Source organism: Ornithodoros turicata, chromosome 5 (genome assembly GCF_037126465.1).
Source record: "Ornithodoros turicata isolate Travis chromosome 5, ASM3712646v1, whole genome shotgun sequence".
Classification (NCBI taxonomy): Eukaryota; Metazoa; Arthropoda; class Arachnida; order Ixodida; family Argasidae; genus Ornithodoros; species Ornithodoros turicata.
Window position 1 is genome coordinate 8496546 of NC_088205.1, and position 18704 is coordinate 8515249.

General features: G+C 45.3%; 1 protein-coding gene and 1 long non-coding RNA gene across 2 annotated transcripts in view; one reads left to right on the forward strand and one right to left on the reverse strand.

Moving 5' to 3' along the window:
- Window positions 1–6587: 6587 nt before the first annotated feature.
- The window catches only part of LOC135393956 (uncharacterized), a 167037-nt gene continuing 154920 nt past the window's right edge, over window positions 6588–18704 (reverse strand). The window contains exon 4 of the long non-coding RNA XR_010422729.1: window positions 6588–6998. This is a non-coding gene — a long non-coding RNA (uncharacterized LOC135393956). The remainder of the gene's footprint in view (window positions 6999–18704) is intronic.
- LOC135393954 (para-nitrobenzyl esterase-like) overlaps window positions 15469–18704 on the forward strand; it is a 157280-nt gene continuing 154044 nt past the window's right edge. The window contains exon 1 of the mRNA XM_064624333.1: window positions 15469–15580. The gene's annotated coding sequence lies outside the window, so the exon portion shown is untranslated. The remainder of the gene's footprint in view (window positions 15581–18704) is intronic.

Genomic DNA, 18704 nt, shown 5'->3' on the forward strand with positions numbered 1-18704 from the left:
CAGTTGCTTCGCGGCGTTAACACGGAATTTAAAAAAAATTTGCCCAAAGTCGCAACCGGTCCATGAAATTGCAATTTCAAGAAGTCTCCAAAGCAGAATTATTTTTTACAGCGTATGAATAATAACGCGGCTAGCCATGAACATTGTTGCGGTCACAGAAAGAGGAAATGCAACAAGAGTGAGAACGAAGCGCCAACACGACGAACCCGCCACACATCTGGAGATGGAAGCGCTTTCTGAATATTTCATGGTTGCCCAGCAGAACCGACCGTGCCTAGCATCTCAGTGTGCGACCTTGACAAGTATAATATCCAATTTACATACGAGACCCAAACTGGGTGACTGCTGTTGTTCCCACGACTCACGAATATCCCTAAGGATGGAAAGATTGTTTATATATGATAGCAACACAGGGGGCATAAAATGCTAGTGAGCCCCGACTGCATACGTCCTCGAAGTGAAATGAGTGGGGTGGCAGTATTGTAGAAAGTTTGTGAGAAGCTGAAATTTGGTTGGATAGATTTGGACAAGGAAAGAAATGCAATCGAATTAAAAGAGAGAGACAATCCGAACCCGTATATACTTGTATATATGCAGCGCATATACGAAAATATGTGCATAAATATACGTGATATACGCACGCATATCTTCGTACGAAGCAGCATCCACTCAGCAGCATACCTTCTCTTTTGGCATCTTCGGGCTTACGGATGTAGCTTAGCAACATTCGGTTTGGAAGAGACAGCACTTCGATCCGGAATTCGATTATATATAGAATTTCATATCCCATTCGTAAGTCGAACCCGATGCACAATATTATTCGCTTCTGGATTCGAAAAATGCGAATATTCGCGCAGCCCGGATAATTTTGTAAAGGTAGCTTTTCCTCCGTACAGAAGTGGTACGAGGTGAAAACACACACCATACTGAACGCGCGTTAAACATACGTACGCGGAGAGGGAGGGTGAAACACATAGAAACACTTCATTACAACAAAACATGAACATGACTTTCATGCACATACATGAACATACTGAACGCACGCTGCGTGACGGAGATCTACTTGAACTGGTGTACCTGGCACTCTTCACGAGCGCCACAATACCCTCGTTAATATGACCCCCGATAATCTGACATACGCTCTTTACGATCATGCTCCTGGGGAACAATGCAGTGAAACCGCTGCAAATCCCCGCCCCCCCCCGTTAATATGACAATTCCTCATTATGACCAAAATTTTCGGGAACGACCATGGTCATAATAACGAGGGCTCACTCTATTCATTTCATCTCCCCATGTACCGAACCAACCGCGCCCTTAAACACATTACACGCAAGACACGTAAAACTGGGAAAACAAATTATTGTCTCTGTCCCACGACAGCGAAAGATAAAGACGCAAAGTTCTCTTCGTACTTGCATTTGATGTTAGTTTTAATTTAAACGGGCAAGAAATTGGCTTCCTAGTTCGTAAGATTGGGTGAATACGAAATAGCCCCGAGGTTGGGCGACCGAAAACGAATTCAAAGCGAGATTTCTTGCGCTGCGCGAATGCGCAATAATTTACTCGCGTTTGCCTCCCCCTAGCACAGGAAATGTCCCCAGGCAGTGGAAGGGCAAATATACGGGGAGTAAATTGTGTTTTCCGCGGAAGGTAGGAAGGCGATATTGCGCGTAATAGGACATAAAATTTCTCGAGATATAAATCGCTGCTGTAACATACTTTTCGGTACGCGCGCTGCCACTTTGCTGAGCTTGGAACGCAATGAAATTTTGAAATTGCGTATTTTATGATTTTGTCTTTGCCCGCGTTGGGAAGTGGCTGGTGAGATATGCGATAGCGAAGGAGCTGAAGATTGAATTTCGAGTGGTTCACGTAATACGATGAGCGTCAACTCAAGCAGCACGCTATATAGCGGAAGTTCAGGTACGTAGGGGTGACTGCTCAGTGCAGTGTGTTTCATTTCGCAGAGGTGCTCACAATGAAAAAGTCATCGATCTACACATCCTCTCCTATGCACTGGCATAATCAGTACATTGTCCCAAGGAGCCACGACCAGCTTCAAGAAAACCAGGGTGCTTCCTTATGGAAAGTATTTACATGCATGAGGTATGAGGCACGAATTCGAAAGCTCTCGCAAAATCCAGAAAGATTGCATCTATGCGACCCCTACACTCTTAGAAAAAAGGGTGGAGCAGTTAAACCGTTTAGGAGGTAATAGTTGTCGCACACATTGTGCCTAAAAAGTTGCAAAGTTCTACCTGCTACCTAACTCTCGAAACAGAACTCCGCCGAATAGCACGCTGTCTGCTAACCATTGCCACGAAGGTAGGGATATCGCTTCTGATTCGGTGAGCGAGGGGGGCGTACAGCTTTTTGTAGCAATTTGGATATATGATAATTGATTTCACCACCCTTTTACACCCTTTTTTCAGACGCTATGTTTACCAAGGTGGTAACTATAGAAGTTAACACCTTTTCACACACTCGTTTCTTATAGTGTAGAATCCAGACAATTTTGAATATCACGTTCGAATTCCACTAGCTGTGTCTGGCATGAGCACCCTTTCCTGAAGCCATGGCGTGAACTCGAGGTGCTTTACGACGTGCCAGTAAATGATATGTTCCATCAGTTTGCAAGGAATACTATTGAGCTAAACTGGTATGGAGTTTATATGCGGATAAGACTACATTATTTATTTCTGGCACTTCTGTTAGCGAGGTATGCAATACCTGTATGTTACAGTTATTGGGGACGAGCGCGACCGGTGGCGCCCCTTCCGCGGCGGCGGAGCGAACTACGCAGTGTGGATGCAACGCTGTTCACCAGCTTTACCGACGCACGTTTAGTTGAGTTTTATAATGTTCTTCAGCGGAGGGACAGCCCTGAACATTGCCTGTCGCGAAGCGTGGCTACGTCAGAGTCAAATGAACATTAAATTCGTAATGAGTCTGTTCCTGATGAAAGAATGAGTATGTTCCTGTTTAAATTTCTGCGCGCTACACAGGTGCGCGCATGATGCAGTGCTGTTACGGACGGGATTTGCCTTGCAGTTTCCCTATCGACGCCCACACCAGTTTACAGATACGGATATTTTTGTGAGCCAAAAAAGCCTTCTTATTGGCCTTGAGCAGTGTCACATTCATAGTTTTTGTTTGACGTACTTTGCAAGTATTTGGTGCGGTGCACGATCACTCGGATCCCGCTGTTTCCAAACTACCGGCGGATCACGTGACTTTTAGAGCGCACCCTGTAGGTCGCGCTCGCCGCCACGGTCACGGTAAGTATCAAACTAACTGCCAACTTCAACGAGATAACCCGCATTATACTCGTATTTAGAGCCTGACTGAATCTGTAATCCGCTGTGAAATCGGGTGCTATTGATATATTCGAGCGTTATCGTTTTCTTTCTTCGTTTTCTTTTTTCGTTTGTTTGTTTTTTCTGTCCGTGCCAGCGGCCCACAGTTAAAGTTGCGTGTACGGTCAAACATGCATTCCTGGCGAATCATAGTCGCAAGCACCCCATGTTGCAACATCAAATGTGCTTCGCATAGATAATTTTTGCACTAAAATAATATTTGCGTGAGACTGCAACGAAATAGTGGATGTGATACGTGATTCGAATTCGAGGAGGAATCAGGTTTAACCCGAATTGGGGAGTAATCGAGAGGAATCGAGTATACCAGAAAAAGGCAGACCCTAATACTTCATCCGCGGCCGATGAACGACTATAGCTACGGAAAACGTGCAGTTTCTTGCGTACGCCGCAAGCTCCTTGCATACGGCGTGCGCAAGAGGCTCGAACGCAATACTAAAGCTTTCTAATGTGACAACATTCTTTCCTTACAGAAGCCTATTGAAAGAGTGATGACTGTAAGGATAAAATGTTTAAGCTGAAAATTTTGCTAAAGATTTAAAAAAAAAAGGCTGAGAGATTTTTAAAAAGCAAAAGAATTTGTGCGTGAGGCAATACGGATACGACTATACCATCGACAACTAACCAATATTCTACAATCACTTTTTATTCATTTCCTCGCTAACGTCTCTTTTAACACCATATGAGATCAGCTGTATATTAACATCTGCGGTCTGGACGAACGCACAAAAACAATACCCGCCTCGATGTTGACCGATACTGACGCTGATTTGCTTGCCAAGCCTGTTGTGTATTGAGGACAGGTATACAGGCTGTGTGTATGTGTGTGTCCATGCATGCACGTGTGGCTGAACAGACGGGGAATGCCCGCTGGCACGTCTGCATAAACCAGGGGTAGAGTAGCACTTGTCGTTTCTGTCAGAACGTTGTGGTCTGCGTTAGGAAAGTATGGCATTGAATGAACACGAGATCGAATAGAGCCCCTCAGGGCGCCATAAGCGCATCATTTCTCGGATATTCGTGAGACAAAAATTACAATAGCCTGCAGCAGCTTTTTGACGCAAGCCGTATTAATATTTGTCGTCTGAAGAAGCTACATGTCGTCATCCTCGGAACGTACTTTGGAATTGATATTAGATAGGAAAAAAAAAAAAAAAAAGAACGTCTGCAATGTGAACATAGTTCACCACCCCATCACTGAAGCAATAGGATTGTGAGATAGCTATTAACCTGCAGCGCCCCCACGCTCACTACCTACACTCTTAAAAATGAACTTCACCACATAGCACGCTCCTAGCCAACCACCATCCCGAATGACAGCGTTCTCGCCCCTGATTTGTTGAAAACGGGAGGAGGAGCCTATTTTGTGCCGTGCATAATGGCACAAAATAGGCTCCTCCTCCCGTTTTCAACAAATCTAGGGCTAGAACGTTGTCATTCGGAGTGATGGTTGGCTAGGAGCGTGCTATGTGGTGAAGTTCATTTTTATGAGTGTAGGTGACCGATAGCGCTCGTTTCTACGTTTTTCCCAGACCGTCGCGGTGTGCGGTGCTTGCGAAAGCTGGCCGCTTTTGTACCAACATGCGATAAACTACATCGTAAAACTCTGCCTCGAGCCTGCACACAAGCCTGCTCACATAATAGATCGACGCAAAACAGGAGCGCCAAATTTGTTGCCGCTGCTGCCGACGTATTATTACTTTTAACCCCTTCGTCCCGATTTGATTTGATTCGATTTGACTTTACTGGCGCAATGATGGCAGAGATCACCTTTGTCCCGAAGTTGCGTACGAACCACCTCACATTTGAATCACAACTCAAGTCAAAGCACAAGCGCCAGGACACGCTCTTTCTCAGACGTTACACGCCCTGTAGCCTTTTTACCCCGATTACAATAGCAGACGAAACAAACCCACCGCAAAACCGAAACAGACGTCTTGAAAGCCACCACACATCAAAACCAGCGGTTTTACCAACCTGTCACGGATAACGAAAACAAACTATCTCCCGCACGGAACGTGCCTCTCGGCTTGGCCCGTGAAACGCGGGGTCATTACTCTTCCTAAAGAATCGACTACCGTAAATCTGGGGGTTGTTCCCTATCTTGACCCTGCAGGGCTACGACCGTTTCTCCACTCGCTTAGAAAGATAGAAACCGGGGAACGCGCCCCGCAACTGACCCGTCAACGCGGAATCCCGTACATGTATAGGGAGGAAAAAAACAAAAGCAGACGAGCAGCATTCAGTGAAACAATAGCATAATAAATCTCTCCGATAACGGAACCTCACGAAACGATGGCTTAGGGACGCGTTACGGTTGCTGTAATTGGCCGGTTCCCGCTCGGACTTATGTCTTCGCTGTTGACAGAACGCGAGCCATGCGACCCTTTCTGTCGGGTGCTCGCGCGTGAGTTAATGGTGTCGGTAAGAGTGATCGGGAAAGCGTGTTTCTTTTTTCTTTTTTTTTTGTGTGTGTGATCCCTAATAGGAAAAAGGGACCCGTGATCTAAGTAAGTAATGAAAGCAAAGTGCGAGTAGACTGGAAAAGTGAAGATTAAGGAAGTTTTCGTGAAAGTCTTGGGGGCGTTACTGCTACACTCTTAAAAATGAGGTGGTGGGCGGTGGTGGTGGTGACGAAAACCGGCTTGCCGGCTCTTAAAAATGAACTTCACCGCATAGCACGCTCCTAGCCAACCATCATACTGAACGACATCGTCCTCGCCGGGCTGATTTGTTGAAAACGGGAGGCGTATGCCCTTTTTTCATAAGTCAGCGCCATCTAGTTTAAGTCGAGTCAACTACGCTCTGGCAGCACGCGTCCGTCATATTTTGGGCAAGGATGGAAGCGTTGCCTGTGCGAGGACAGTATGGCTCTGTTTGAACCACGTGTCTGGGGTTATCTTTTGTCGTCCGCCGCCTGGGACTTGGTCTTCTTTCTCGTCCAAGAATCGCAGCGCGCCTCCCGTTAAAAAAAAAAAAAAAATATCAGGGGCATGCTATATCAGGGGCCTGCATATATCAGGGGCATAAAAAAAATATATCAGGGGCATGCGTATATCAGGGGCATAAAAAAAATATATATATATTTCATACACTCCATACGCCTGCAAGACAATTTTTACTCATTACATTGCGAAAAATACCTAATTTGAATACAATGTATAACTGCGTAACATTGCAATTGCGCTTACATGTAAATCTACTCCTAATTATTATTATAGCAATAAACGCGCACGGCTCTATATCAGACCGTGCACAACTATCTATCCAGCTAACGTGCCTAGTGGTAGCAGAGCTAAAGATGAAAGTTTCTGTATTCTTTGCGTAAATGCGCACGCGATATATGCCGTTCCATGCCTCAAAGACGCACACTGATGTGAGATGGACTTCGGCATCGTCCAGTTCGACAATGCACGGTCAAGCCCTGGCACTCCGCAGTCCCTCATAATGGTTGCGAGGTACCTACGTGGAAGAAAGATTAGTAAAGAAAAAATAAATAAATACTAATCGAGTTCAAACAAAGCTTCCACGAAGATCTGCGGCAGTCTGCTGTCGTAACATTGATAGCGGCAGCCCTCTTTCACTGGGGACTCCTATAGCGTGACTGGGGTCAATCCAGTCCTGAAAGGAAAAAGAAGCATCGTAATTTCCTCACCGCATGTTATAGTTAGATTAGTCCAGTTTATACCGGAACCGTTTTTACTTTACTTGAATACATTTATCCCGACAAATCCAGTTAAGGTATACTTCGATCTAAAACGGTAAACCAATTTCGTAGCTTCATCCCAGTTCAGGAAGAAGTTATTACGCTTTATCTCCGCTCTATCCGATTTGGTCATAGCAACACAAACAAACAATTGTGAACAAATACTGCCTCGCGGTTTAACCCTTGTTCAGCCGTAAATAAAAAGCATCCCTCGCGACGTAACCTAGCCCGTAGAATCGTAAGGTATATCACGCTCGTTGGAATGCAAATCAATATGAGAGCTGAAATATTTGTCTGATGCGAAGAAACCCTCTATGTCGCTACGGAACGTGGACGTTCCGAACAAAAAAAAGAGAAATATATGGTTCATCTCGTAAGGAGTAAATGGTGCCCGTCCCATCTATTCTGCAGCGATCCAATGCGGCGGGGTGGAACCTATTTTTCTGTCACTGGTCTCCCAATGTCCCTATCTTTTCCGGACCGGAGCCTCTTTCATTGGCCTTATCGAAATGGCTTTGCCTCGTCCATCGTTTCCCTCAATGTCATTCAATGTCTTCATCACGATGATGTTCGTCCCACCCAGGAAAGGTTACGATATTGCTCCCGGGTCAATAAAGGGTCCCGCGTTTGGTAATTTGCTTGTTATAATAATCGATTATACGTATAATTCTAAAACGTTAAAGGGGTTGTGATACTTTTGGTGTCTTCGACTGGTTGCGCTCTGCAGCGACGTTTCATCTTCGACTGGTCGAAAGAGAGCACTCTCACTGCATTCGACTGGTTCATTTGGAGCTCTTTCCTCCCTCTCTGAGCGCTCTAGAGTGCTCTCACCAACGCCGTCTGAGCGGTTGCGACAACGCCACCTAGAAACAGAAGGCCTGCTTATTGCCTCCTCTCCCTCCTTCATTACGTGGACATATATAGGCAGAATTCATCTGCTATTGCGATTCGCCGTTCTGCGAATTCAAGAACTCGGAAATGATTGCAGCTAACTTGGAACCTGTAGACATGAATCTGTAGAGAAAAAAGTGCAACATGCTTTCCAGAAAATCAGTCATGAGAAAGATATGGGACGGTTTTGAGCTTTATTTTAAAATTTTCCCGTTTAGCACGCCGGGACGTCCCATCACTGCTCGCAGACGACGGTGGTTCGTCTGCATGGCTACGACCGCTGAAAGCTCGTTCGTGGTTGGCTACCGCCGTTGAAAACACGATCCTGATTGGCTGACTCTTAGTTGCTAAGCAGGCTTTCTCTATCGAGGTGGTGTTGGGTTGCGAACTGGTTTGGCTCCGGTCACGTGACTGCGCCAGCTTCCGCTGAGCAGTGTTTTTGTTCCGCCATGCCTGCCATGTTGTGCGTTGTGCGTCGTCGTCGTTCTGACTACGAGGGAAACACCGGAAGTCACGTGAGTTATCATTCCCTCTCCGCTCCTCTGCTCGAACCTGCCGCCTTCCGGGCTTCTGCATGATTCCTCCGGCTCGGTGCTGGAGTGAGATGCAGTCTGACCCGCTCCAGCTCGGCATATTGTGACGACCAATCGAAGACACGATAAGATGGATGTGGTTCGTTGCATCATGCACACATTGTACGACGCTCCACAGTACTGAGGAAAAAAGAATTATTCTTCTACGTGTCGTACTTGGCGAGATACAAACACTCGAACACACGCCCGGGCAACTGAGCACAGACGTCACAGGCTGTGGCCACTCCCATTGGTAGCCGTAAGCACGTGACCTCTCCCGCGCTGCCTCACAGGCGGCGACACGTGCTGTGATGTCAGAGCCGGGCGGGTTTCGGTATTCGCGGTGCGAATTTTCTAAGAATTTTCTGCGAATTTTTTTTTTTTGACGGTGGGCTAGTTGGTATAAGTTCATACTTCAGAAGCTTTGGCACGGGGAAGGAATACAAGCAGGACAGGACGAAAGGAAAAATGTTTTTTTTTCTAAATTCCGTGTTAGCGCTGCGAAGCAACTGTGGCTATGAGCGGCGTGTAGATGTGGGCAGGTGGAGAGAGGACAGCAGGAAGGAGTGGGGGGATGGGGGGTTAGCATGCGTCCTGGGCCGACTTCAGGGGGAACTGTGCCGACGTTCGTCTGGAAAGTCTTCGGAAAACCCAGGGAAAACCTCAGACAGCACAGCCGGTGGTAGGATTCCAACCCATCACCTCTCAGCCTATATGACACGACCTTGGCTACCAATGGAAGTATAATTTTCTACGCTTCTAATACCCTCCTCGCTGTAAAACTTGGAATGCGGGCTCCCATCGGTCGTTTAACTTGGGGGGGGGGGGGGTGTTATGTTTAATAGAGTGAAAGAAAAAAGGAAACAGGAAAAAAGAAAGAACGGAAATGTCAGCCAGGCTAACTGGGATAACCTGCAATGGCGTGCCGCACGCAAGTCCTCTAACATCTCGATATCCGTACCCTGCATCTAAAAGTCTAAAATGTAAACGTTTAATGATACTTACTAAACTCAAAATCAACAAATAATTCAAAAGGGAGCGGGAGCTTCCCCATAATAAGTTGCTGCGGAAATGCAGAGAGTGCAGCATCCTTGTAAAACCTAGAGGAATACCTGTCCAACTTGTCACTATGCGGCGCAGTATTCGCAGAGTATACATATTGCGAATACTTAAAACAGCGCACTGCAATTTTCGCGTTCCTTCACACGCGATAATACGTCCCAATCTATGCGCATGCACGGGAGGCATCACCATTTTTTTGTCCTCCTTTCTTCTCTTTCTTCGAATGTTCGGAAGAACGATCACCCCCAGTCAACGACATTATGTTTTGCCCATCTTCCGTCCCAGCAGGTCTTCTGGAGCAGCGCCGAATTGGAATATTGATCTAGAAGGACACAAAAGAAAATGCATGTTGGGCAATAATCGGCGAGGACACAGCGAAGAAGCAGAGAGGGATGTTCCGTACGGAAATCGATGCTGAATGTAAGGGTACTGGAAACATATATTGAAGAGTACGCTGACAAAACGGGCTCCTCCAACAACAAGTATCGAACACTCAGTTATCTACTTTACACCGTCTGTTCTTCTGCGCTGTCAATTAACGAGTACGACAGAAACGTTATATTTTTTTATTTTTTGCTGACAACCTTCAAGTTGTCACTTTTAAACTATACAAGTGAGAAGTATAATGCATCTCGGGGGGGGGGGGGGGGTATGTTTAATACAAAGTATAAAAAAAAAACGCGCGCTATGCGGTGAAGTTCATTTATAGGAGTGCACCTTTGTCACCTTGCAGGAAGACAACACTGAAGTAGAATTCTTTGAACAAGAACTCCTCCTACCCCGCAAAAAATATTATCTATACGATTTGGATTATGCGTATTGCTCTCGTTCCTCCACGAAATCATTAATAGGTAGCGATTTTGCAGAAACTCTAATTACGATCACCGGCGGCGTGTAATGATTTAATAGTCTCATCACGTCTAATACATGGTTTATACACCACGGGGGACTGTGTTAGAGTCTTCCTGAAAAATATAATGCCAAGGTATACTTCATTACTTGATGAATCTAAGGGCATTAGTGGCGTATTACTAAGATTAAAACGCAACCGAGTTATGTATAATGCGTTACTTTTCAAAACTGTAATGAGAAATAGTAATTCATTATACAAATTTTTGTATTTTCTTCTATTTAATCTATTATGTTATTTTTCGATGTCGCTATTTATTTTTCTGCCACCGTTTTTAGCGTTTCAGGTCTAGCACGGCAATCACTTTTTACTTAGCGAGCTTTAGTGGATCCGAAGGCGTTTGGTGTAGTTTGGTGCAGTGGATCCGAAGGTGTAGATCCGAAAGAAGATCCGAAGATGGAAAGTCAAGCGCCTTATTCTTTTGAAGTGGCGGATACCACGTTACTGATTTGACAGCTTCTTCGTCAGGCTGTCAAAAGCACTTTTTTTTTTGTGGTATCCTCCCTCATCTACACACTCTTAAAAATGATGGTGGTGGTGGTGGTGGTGGTGAAAGGGCTTGCCGTTGTCGGCCTCACGTGTATGGGCAACTTCACGACTGACGCCCTGGGGAAATGTGCGTCCCGGGCCGACTTCTAGGGGCACTGTGCTCTTAAAACTGAACTTCACCGCATAGCACGCTGTTAGCCAACCATAATCTCGAATGATATCATTATCTGCTCTAATTTGTTGAAAACGGGAGGCGTACGCCTTTTTGTGACACTTATGCTGTTCATAACTGTCACAAAAAAGGCGTACGCCTCCCGTTTTCAACAAATCAGGTCAGATAACGATATCATTCGAGATTATGGTTGGCTAGGAGCACGCTATGAGGTGAAGTTCATTTTTAAGAGTGCACTATAGAAAGATTAAAACAAACAGTATCTTATTTTATCCCTTATCGTATCATTTCCGTGCAGCGTTTCCAGTCTACTAAAACGTCCTATTCAAGGTGTTTTTTTTCTCTCGAAGTTTTCACGTTTTCCTTTTCCATTAACAGTCCAATCAATCATATTCGGGATCGATGAGGATCAAAAGTTGTAGCGTGTAATCATTGCAGTTTGATCGTTCACTTTCACGTGGGAAGCAGCGAGCACTGCAGCTCCGCCCAGACAACGGTAACAACGGCGCAAGACCATAATTTCGGAACAATTATCGTTCGCGCGAAATAATTCATAGCCCTAATGCGACTGCGCGCGCTCTTGATTTCCCGATGATTTCATGTTTTCCAGTCCAAGACGGTGACTTCACAGGAAGTCAAACGCGGCAAAAACGTCCCTTACCGACTCTCATATGAACGATACACTCTTCGGCAGAAATGGCGATCGCAATATGGCGCTTTTTCTTTTGCTTCATACATATTTGAGAAAGATATGTACTCAGAAGAATCTGAGGAGAGGGGAAAGCGACCCTTTTAGGTCCGCCAGTGTTGACAGCGAAAAAAAATAAAAGTAAGTAATAACCATGTACACAGGTCACGGCCAAAAATAATAAAAGCGACAAAGTACTATCTAAAAAAACAATGCAACCGTCCAGAGCAAGCCAAAATCCAATTTTTCTTTCTTTCAATCAATCAATCAAGCCAAAATCCTGCGTAAATCCCCTTTGTGAATAGCGTATGGCGCTGTTCTCCGCACGGAAAAACTGAACTTCGTGCGAGTTTCGAACTCGCATGCGTACACAGGGTCTGTAAACCTTTATCGCTTGCGACGATTCGTTAAAGAAAAACCGTGTTCACCCTATAAACTATACTCCAGTTTAGCCGCGCCTTATCATCATTTTTCAACCCTTTTACAACATCAAAATAACACTTTCACACCATCAACAACTACTATATAGCATTTTTACACACTGTTTTGGTTTCTGAATGTGAGTTACCAAACCAAGATTATCTGCATGCAGTGTTCTTTTCTGGAAGAACGTGAGCACGAGCTTCACGAGACCGAAACAGATTGAAGTGGACAGCGAGTGCGCTTTGTTGCACAGATGGACGGATAAACTATGGCAGACGTACATCGCGGTATTAAAAATGCACCAGTGACAACTGCAATGCCAGTGCATGCGTCGAGGTCGAGCCACTGAGAGCAGACTTGTACGTAACGCGTTACAAGTAATTGCGTTACTTGTAATCACATAATTTTTTAAATAATTTTCCGAGTAATCAACTACATTTTTGAACGAGTAATTTTTCAAGTAATTCGATTACAATTTTGAGTAATCAATTACCGAGTAATCAGTCACTTTTGAAGTAGAGTATGACTCAAAACAACAATGCTCCGTGACAAATTTCCTGCGTCTTTGTTGGGCTATTGTACTGCGTAAGCGGAAAAAATATTATTGCTTTACTTGTCACACGCCAGTCTTTCGCGCTATTTCAGCTGTCCTAATCACTTGGGAGTTGGGCTTCCTTTTTTTTTTTCGAAGCACACACGGGCGGAAATTTTTACATCAATTGAAAGTAACGGCCCGAGTAACGTGTTACTTTTATACTCGTTACTCAATTATATTTTGAGTCGAGTAATTTATAACGGTAACCAATTACTTTTGCTAGAAGAGTAACGGTAATCAGTTACTTTTTTGGAGCAACGGGCACAAATCTGGACTGAGAGTGAGGGCTAACCCAAGTATTTCATTCTTTCACTCTACACTCTTAAAAATGAACTTCACCGCATAGCATGCTCCTAGCCAACCATAATCTCGAATGATATCGTTATCTGCCCTGATTTGTTGAAAACGGGAGGCGTACGCCTTTTTTGCGACACTTATATGCTGTTCATAATTGTCACAAAAAAGGCGTATGCCTACCGTTTTCAACAAATCAGGGCAGATAACGATATCATTCGAGATTATGGTTGGCTAGGAGCGTGCTATGCGGTGAAGTTCATTTTTAAGAGTGTAGTCGCTATTTTCCTTTCGCTCTAGTATCATTCTCCCATGCACAAACCGGACCTCCGTGGCGTAGAAGTAAACGGCAATGTATCCGTTTCACAAAAGGTAACCAGCCGGAGCCTTTACCATAAAGAACGCGCAAGAAGTCTGTCATTAGACAGGGTTTCGCGCCGTGTGTATTAGCGTCTTACACGAACATCAGGAAGCCACCGCGCACAATGGAAACGTGAAACCGAGTCTCTTATCTCGAGACAGGTTTGCTCTGGGAAGAAGCGTCATAAAACGGGGGCGGATAAAAATGAAGTCGTAAATTGGCAGCAGTCTTCGGAAATGCGATGTCCTGTTCTACAGAAACAAGAGAATGCTTTAATCCCGAGAGGCAGGTCGTAAAAATGGGAAAAGGATTATCATTCGGGGAGTTGTAAAAACGGCGCAAAAGCTGCCGGATCGCCACTTTACGCACCTGCTTTTCTTTTTCATGTGCTTCTTTCGGCTACGTCTCGTATTGGCTCCGTAGCCCTTCCACGATGAAGAAGTGCAACGGCTCCTGTTTCGTTTCTGGGATGAGTTGTGTAAAAAGGCGGGACGGCGTTTTGAGCTTTTATGGGGCTTCCTCTATCCGTAAAATTGTAAGATGAGTTCTCCGTGAAGGAGAGATGTAAAGTTTTATAGGCTGCAACTGCGTTTTATTTTGTGTGTGTTACCCTTTTTAAGATAAAGCTTAACGGCGAAAGTATATTTTTCGTGGTAATGATAACATTGCGAGCATGGAAGACTGCAGAACTACCGCAATGTTGAAGAATGCTCATATCTGACGACAACCACTTGTGTAACAGGAGTGTGTCGGAGACTATGCTCTGAAGCATGACCTGGCTGATATGGAATTGTTCAAGCAGCCTATTTTTCAGATATCTATTAGTTATTGCAATATATGCAAGAGTAAAAAAAAAAAAAAAAAGTTTCCAGTCAGGAACACTTTTTCGATGCAGTATGCGTATAGCCAGAAAAATATTTCGGGATGGGTTCTGCCGGGGGCGTACGCCTTTTTTGTGAAAATTATGCAGGACATAATTGTAAGAGAAAAGGCGTACGACTCCTGCTTTCAACAAGTCATGGGAGAGGAGGATGTCATTCGAGATGATGGTTGGTTAGGTGGTGGATGGTGGTTAGGTGGTGGTTAGGAACTTATTTTATTCGTTGGAGAACACTCTGCATCGATTTATTAAGTCGATAAAAAATATTTGGGGTCACCTCAATGCTCCTTTAAGAGAAAAGTTTTGCCTTTCCAGCATCGTAGAACGGAAGTGAAGAAGCAAAATCATATGACGCCCTTCAAAAAGACGTTTTGTATTCCATCGCTCTCTCTCACGCATTCCACTGCATCTCTGACGACACAACTGCATCATCCTCATCAATCGTAACTAGTAACTAATTGCTTAGCCTTGGCCAATCTCCCTTGCTGGATAACGGCCAGCGTCTGAGGTGGAAGAAGAAGAAGAAGTGATCTACCCCGCTACACATACTTTCATTGGAGTTAGAATAAAGTATACTCTGTCTTGTTCGTAAATATCTTATGAACGAAGCTCAAGTTTCTCAGTCTCAAGGATAAATTTTAATCTTCTCTCGCGTACATATCACTACGTCGGCGGCATTTTTAATTGGCAAGTTCGGGATAAGAAAAAAAATATGACGGCTTTCGTGTTACGGCTCTCTAATTAGGGTATTATCCTAACAAGAACGCAATTGCGATTTCAAATTTAAATCCAATCGCAGGACTGAAACGCAAAATACTACTACAGAAAATAATACTTCTGCGCTTAGCAAGATCAGATGCCGACGCATATCCAAATCCTGCTCGCGGCGTTTCCCGCATTTGACAACAGATGGCAGTGGCACTGCTTTCACTCGTCCTATTGGTGCTTTCCTTCTTTCCCACCATCCTCTTCCGGGACCTTTGGGGAAGAGAATAAGGGAAAAAAAGGATGTGAAGCCTAGGAGCGTTCGGACTTTGGGGCATTTCGAAGCGTTTTCTCGTCCTAGTAGTGCGACGAGCGACAAGGTTGTTTGCTCCACCGTAGTTCGGTCTGGATATTGGGGTCGCGACATCAACGTACCAAGTCATCCGCGCGAGCTGGTAAGTTTCGTTTTCGATACGCGTGCAGACTATATCTAGGATGATGTGAGATTGAGCATCATATGAGTACGTCGGAACACGTGCTCAGCAGAAGTAATTGTTGGCCGTTCTATTTTTGAATATACGAAACACGGCACAGACAATGCTCAGGCACGAAGTTTGTTAACCGAATCGCAATGTTTCTGACGAGGTGATTTATTGGTACGTTGGGGCTGCTTCTGTGCAATGCGTATTTTCTACGAAAGCGTTCGCTCTTTAAATACGCTCGATGAGATACGTTATTCATTACGTGTGATGAATAATTTATTTCGCTTTCAGCGTTAATCCGTTTTTGCAACGTGATGGTCTAAGTGTTGTCGAGTCTGTCAAGACTCTGAATGGATTGAGAAGACGATATCTTTATTCGGTGTTTTTATGGCCGGTACCTTTAACAGTGCTGGTATAGCACATCTCGCCGACAGTATGAATGCGCTATTAAGCTGTCATCTTGCGTCTGTATGTCTCTCTGTCCGTTACGTCTGTTCAGGCGAAACTGTAATACAGCAGAGATTGCGGCAGCAGTGCCTGCGGCCCGTCGACATCAGCCAGAAAGAAAGCATCCAGTTGTTATCTCTCTGGAGCGCCTTGTGTCAATATGGGGAACGAGGAAGTTTCGAAAGCACTCAAACTGTCAGTACCAGCGACGCGCCCTCAGTGTTGTCTAGCACTTTTTCTGTGACACTTGATTGTCACGCGTATTGGGTGGCGGCACGTCATGGACGTCTGCAGCAACCCTGGTGCTGCTCTTGTTTGCGGTGCCGCATGTGGGTTTGTGAAGCACACCTTCGTTTCGTGCAAAGTGGGACTGTATCATGTCGTCAATCGTGACTCCGGTCGTATTTACAGTTCGGAGATATTGCACCGACGTCATAGTTGAAGAATCATGTGCCTCTTCAGGTAGGGCAAGCGTTCCTTGCCGAAAGACGAAACCAGTTTCTCTTAGTATTACTATTATTTTTTTTTACTTTCGTGCTAGCGCCGCGAAGCAACTGTGGCTATGAGCGGCGTACAGGTGAGGACAGATGGAGAGAGGATAGCAGGAAGAAGTGGGGGACAGGGGGGTTAGTATGCGTCCTGGGCCGACTTCAGGGGGAACTGTGCCGACCTTCGTCTGGAAAGTCTTCGGAAAACTCAGGGAAAACCTCAGACAGCACAGCCACGGTGGTAGGATTCGAACCGACCACCTCCCAGTCAGCACGACACCAACGGCCATGCCGCTGGTAGTTTCTCTTAGTGTACTCGTAGGAACAGCCATGAGTATAATGATCGTATAATGATAATGCGTGGCTTTACGTCTCGGGACAAATATGATAATGAGCGACGCCAAAGTGTGGTAGGTCTGTGGATTCTTTGGCCTGTGCCGAAGAAAGCTCAGCACACGGGACACCGTGTTGAACGTCCCTCGCGAAAAACAGTGTGTCTAAGCGGCTTGTACCGCGCCACAAAGTTGCTGGCGTCCTCGGCCGGGATCGATCCCCCTACCTTCGGATCAGTAGGCGGACACGTTACCAACTAATCCACCGAAACCAGGCCGAGGGGAGGCAGAACCGTATTGATATAGCTAGGGTTAAGGGCTTCCGGACATATTAAAAAAATATATATATATCCGAAGACCGTACGCCGGTGAAAATTCAAGCAAATTAAGATTTATGCGAAATGCTCTGCCTTTGTGGGTTCCAGTAACCGAAAGCCCAGCAAGAAAATGCCATGCCCTGATTGGCTCAACGCCTTCCATACCAGTGTTAGCTGCCCCCGCAACAAGTAATCTTTCTCTTTAAAATGCAATGAGCGAAGCATCCCCGTAGTGCGGGTCTAGTACACCCTTCCCTAGAGGTATCAGGACATTGAGATCACTAAGTAGGGTACCTGACTCCACTAGACATGAGGGCATCTTCCTGTCTGGTAAACGTCCAGCGTCTATTCGCTGCGAGATGGACCTATAGGTGGCGACACCGTTACCTTTCTAGCGTGGATAACACGCCGGCCGATGTTCGGAGTTGATGGCTCTTTTCCGTAATTCTTGTGTATATTTCACCGGAAGATCACTTGTGCCGCGATGGTACGATACTGATCGGTTCTACCAATGCTCCACCTACTGCTCTGAACGCGGACTAAACGTGTAAAAGCAGACGACGCGAGGAAGCTATCCACACTACGGTAGTTCATCGTTTCTCCGCAGCGCACCGACACCGTTCGATATCGGAACGAATAGCGTTCTCAATCACGACATACAAACTCTCTTCTCGAGAGGCAGGGGTAGGAAAGTTAACGTCACGAGGTGATCGTGACGTGATACAGATATCGTTGCCTGGACGTTCTGCCACATAACAACAAGCGCAAAGCAGCTTCCCATTCTTCTTTTAAGTAAGGTTGTTTCATAGCCGTTGACTTTTCTCCGAATCTCGGGAATTAACTCTTTTGTAAAAAATAGACGACGAAGGACTCCGAATTTTCGGAAAATAATACACTTCGAAAAACCCCCTCAAGACGTGCCACACAATAAGCTCTGAACACCCGGAACCTAGCGCTAAATCTAGCGCTTTCATGTCCGTGTCTTGTTGAAACAGTGGTATAGGTGGTGTGCATTGACGTGCTCTGGTTCACCAGAAAGAGGGAAAAGAAGCATGCGTATGGGCGAGGTGCGCCGGTTCACCAGAAAGAGGGTAAAAGCACGGGTAAAGCTATGGTGTGACGTCATATGCACGCCACCTATACAAGCAGCTGCGCCTGCGACGTGAGCGAAATGCTTGGGGCAGCGAAACTCTGCGGGTAGCCTGATACAACGATGTAACATATCCACAGGAGAGCTATAAAGAAAAGTGTCCAAGGCGATAAGTTTTCATGTCACTGGCGCGGTGCCACACGAATTGTTTTAATGGCGTGTGTTTTAATGCCATTTTCTGTTTGATGTGTTCGCCGCAAGTCATTTGCTAATGTAATGCCTACTCTTGTTTATGATTGTTCACGTAGAATAGTTTTTTTTTTTTAGTTTGCGTAAAACCACTTTCTACAGTGAAATGCAAGATGACTCTTAAATTTTAGACACGCAGGTATGTTCTCACGAAATAAACATTTGAGTAGTTCA